At 36.4% G+C, this 4,478-nt stretch overlaps 1 pseudogene; it reads right to left on the bottom strand.

Moving 5' to 3' along the window:
* Positions 1-246: 246 nt before the first annotated feature.
* LOC149990952 (large ribosomal subunit protein uL11 pseudogene) lies at positions 247-802 on the bottom strand (annotated as a pseudogene).
* Between the last annotated feature and the right edge of the window lie 3,676 nt (positions 803-4,478).

Genomic DNA, 4,478 nt, shown 5'->3' with positions numbered 1-4,478 from the left:
TCTACAGATTGCTCTGGGTAGTGTGAACATTTAATTGATGTTAATTCTTCCAATCTATGAACACAGTATATGTTTCCATTTATTTGTGTCTTTCTTAATTTCTTTCTTATGTGTTCCACAATTTTCTGAGTACAGGTCTTTTACCTCCTTGGTTAAATTTATTCCCAGGTATTTTATTTTAATTTTTATGATTTTATTTTTTGGTTGTCAAATGATCTTTAATTGAAATATTTTCATTTGTAGTTCTTAACTAGCCAGGCATGCCACTGCACCACTCTTGATGCCATTTATGATGCCATGAGGGTGATGGCCAACAACATTACAGCCCACAGACTGGGAAGTACCCAGGATCTCTTCCATGGTTCCAGGGAGTTCTCTAGCTAAATACCGGTGCCACATCTGTCAGACAATGTTGACAATACATCAGAAATGATACTTCCATTGTGCTTAATGTTTTTTTGGGGGGGCTTCTTTCTGTTTCGTGGTGGTTCTTTGAGGGCTTTAATGATTAGTGCAGATGCAGAAGGCACCACCTCAATCTGAGCCTGTCTGTTCTGAATGGTCAGTTTCACTGTAAATCTTAGACCCGTCCAATCACTGGTTGTTTGTTGATGTCAGCACCAACCTGTTTTGGAAACAGGCCCAGGGGGCCAATCTTGAGGGCCAGAGCAGATGTGGCACTGAGTTCCCTGCCAGTGCACTGTAGGTATATGTCCTTGATGTTGTTGGGGTCGACTTTTGGTAGCATGGTGGAGGCAGCTAGTGTCAGATGAACCTGGATTTGGGATGACCGAAAAAAGTTGCACCTTTGCTCCTCTGAACCGAAAGCCAAAAGCCTAGGTACTTTATTTATCTTGTTGCTATAGTAAATATGTTTTTTCCCTAGTTTCTCTGTCTGTTATTTTATTGTTGGTTCACAACAATGACATCTATTTCTGAATATTGACTTTGTATACTGCTATTTTGCCAATTTCACTTATTTGGTCAAGTGTTGTTTTGGTGGAGACTATAGACTGTTCTATGTACACTATCATGTCATCTGCAAATAATGACAGCTTTACTTCCTCCTTTATTATTTGGATGATTTTATTTCTTTTTCCTGTCTAATCACTGTGGTTAGAGCTTCCAGTGTTATGTTGAGTAAGCATAGTGAAAGTGGACACTCTTGTCTTGTTCCCAATCTCAGGGGGAAAGCTTTCAGTTTTTGCCCATTGAGTATGATGTTGGCTATATGCTTCTCATATATGGCTTTTATTATGTTGAGGTATGATCCTTCTACTCCCACTTTACAGAGAGTTTTTTAATAAATGTGTGCTCAATTTTACCAAATGCTTTTTAGCATCTATTGATATGATCATGTGATTTTTGTCCATTTTTTATATGTGGTTTATTATGTTTGTTGATTTGCAAATATTGTACCATACTTGTATTTCTGGGATGATTCCCACTTGAACATGGTGTATGTATTTCTCAATCCAAATTGCCAATATTTTATTAAGGATTTTAATATTCATGTTCATCAGAGATATTGGCATGTACGGCTCCTTACTTTGTTGCATCTTTACCTGATTTTAAAATTAGGATGATACTGGCCTTATAAAAAGAGTTTCAGGATCACCCCTTTTCTTGAAAATTTTGGAATGGTTTGAGAAGGATAAGTTACTTCTCCCTTAAATGTTTGGTAAAATTCACCCATGAAGCGATCTGGTCCAGGGCTTTTATTTGCTGTGAAATGTTTATTGTTATTTCAGTTTTACTAGTTGTTATCAGTGTATTCAGGCTTTGTGCTTATTCTTTTATTATTATTGTTTTTCAAATACAGTTGTCCCATTTGCCCCCAATTGCTGCCCCCTACCCAGCCTACCCCTTTTCCGACAGTCATATCCCCCGTGTTGTCGAAGTCCATGAGTCATTTATACATGTTCTTTGATTAAACCCTTTCCTTACTTATCCCCCTTTTATCCCTCCCCCCTCAATCATGACAACTGTTATTCTGTTCCTTGTTCAATTTAGTTCATTTGTTTGTGTTGTTTCTTAGTCTCCCATATTAGGTGATATCATATGGTATTTTTCTTTCATTGCCTGGCTTATTTCACTATGCATAATTCTCTCTAGTTCCATCCCTGTTGTTGCAAATAGAAGGAATTTCTTCTTTCTTTCTGCTACATAGTACTCCGTTGTGTAAATGTATCATAGTCCTTTAATCCACTCATCTACAGATGGGCAGTTAGGCTGTTTCCAGCACTTAGCTATTGTAAACATAGCTCCTATGAACATAGGGGTGCATAAGTTTTTTGAATTGGGGTTTCAGGATTTTTTGGTTATAAACCTAGCAGTGGAATCGCTGGTTCAAAAGGCAGTTCCATTTTTAGTTTTTTGAGGTAATTCCATACTGTTTTTCATAGTGGCTGCACCAGTCTGCATACCACCTACAGTACAGTAGGGTTCCCATTTCTCCACATCCTTGCCAGCACTTCTTATTTGTTTATTTGTTGATGATGGTCATTGTGACAGGTGTAAAGTGGTATTTCATGGTGGTTTTTATTTGCATCTCCGATGGTTAGAGATGTTGAGCATTCTTTCATGTGTCTATGGACCTTCTGTGTATCCTCCTTGGAAAAGTGTTTGTTCAGGTATTTTGCCCATTTTTTAATTGGACTATCTGTCTTCTTGGTGTTGAGATGTGTAAGTTCTTTATATATTTTGGAGATAAATCCCTTGTCTGAGGTATCATTGGCAAATATGTTTTCCCATATAGTTGGCTTTCCTTTCATCTTGCTAATGTTTTCTTTCACTGATCAGAAACTCTTTAGTTTGATGTAGTCTCATTTGTTTATTTTTTTCTTTATTTCTTTTCCCATAGGAAATGTATCGCTGAAAATATTGCTACGTGGGATATCTGAAAATTTCCTACCTATGTTTTCCTCTAGGACTTTTATGGTGTCACGGTTTACATTTAAGTCTTTGATCCAACTTGAGTTTATTCTCGTGTGTGGTGTAAGTTGGTGGTCTAGTTTGATTTTTTGCACGTCCCTGTCCAGTTCTCCCTGCACTATTTGTTGAAGAGGCTCTTCTCACCCCATTTTATGTTCCTTCCCCCTTTGTCAAATTTTAGTTGACCATATAGTCCTGGGTTTTTTCTGGGCTCTCTATTGTGTATCTTTGATCTATATGTCTGTTCTTATGCCAGTACCAGACTGTTTTGATCATAATAGCTTTGTAGTATAGTTTGATGCCTGGTATTGTGATTCTTCATGCTGTGTTCTTCTGCCACAAGATTGCTGTACCTATTTGGGGTCTTTTTGGTTCCATACACATTTTTGAAATATTAGTTCTAGGTCTATGAAATATGTAATTGGCATTTTAATAGGATTACATTGAATTTGTAAGTTGCTTTGGGTAGTATGGCCATTTTGATGATGTTGATTCTTCCCATCCATGAACATGATATATGTATCCATTTATTTGTATCTTCCATAATTTCTTTCTTCAGTGTTATGTAGTTTTCTGAGAACAGGTCTTTTATCTCTTTGGTTAAGTTTATTCCTAGGTGCTTTATTTTTCTTGTTGCTATAGTAAACAGGATTTTTTGTTTGTTTGTTTCTATCTCTGATATTTTATTTTGGTGTACAAAAATGTCTTATATTTCTGTATATTTACTTTGTACCCTGCTATTCTGCCAAATTTGCTTATTATGTTGAGTAGTTTTTTAGTGGAGTCTATAGGGTTTCTTATGTGTACTATCATGTCATCTGCAAATAATGACAGTTTTACTTCTTCTTTCCCAATTTGGATGCCTTTTATTTATTTTTTCTTGACTGATTGCTGTGGCTAGAGCTTCCAACACTATATTGAATAAGACAAAGATAGTGGAAATCCTTGTCTTGTTCCTGATCTACGGGGGAATGCTTTTAGTTATTGGCCATTGAGTATGATTCTGGTTTCGGGTTTCTCGTATATAATCTTAATTATGTTGAGGTATCTCCCCTCTATTTCCATTTTGCTGAGTCTTTTCATCATTAATGGGTGTTGTATTTCATCACATGCTTTTTCTGCATCTATTGATATGAGCATGTAATTTTTGTCTTTCATTTTGTTTAGGTGGTGTATTATATTTATTGACTTCTGAATATTAAACCATCCTTGCATCCCTGGGATGAATCCCATTTGATCGTTTGTATGATCTTTTTAATGTGTTGCTGAATTCTGTTTGTCAATATTTTGTTGATGATTTTAGCATCTATGTTCACCAGTGATATTGGACTGTAGTTTTCTTTCTTTGTTGTGTCTTGACCTGGTTTTGGAATTAGGGTAATATTGGCTCCATAGAAAGAGTTTGAGATTTTTCCCTCTTCTTGGATTTTTGGGAATAGTTTGAGGAGGGTAGGAGTTATTTCTTCCCTAAATGTTTTGTAAAATTTGCCCGTGAAGCCAACCGGTCCAGGGCTTTTGTGTGCAGGGAGATTTTTGATTACTGT

The sequence above is a fragment of the Furipterus horrens genome, unplaced genomic scaffold, assembly GCF_987537825.1.
Source record: "Furipterus horrens unplaced genomic scaffold, mFurHor1.1.pri manual_scaffold_17, whole genome shotgun sequence".
In the NCBI taxonomy this organism is placed as follows: domain Eukaryota; kingdom Metazoa; phylum Chordata; class Mammalia; order Chiroptera; family Furipteridae; genus Furipterus; species Furipterus horrens.
Note: the sequence above shows the minus strand (reverse complement) of the source record. Positions and strands in the feature narration are given on the sequence as shown.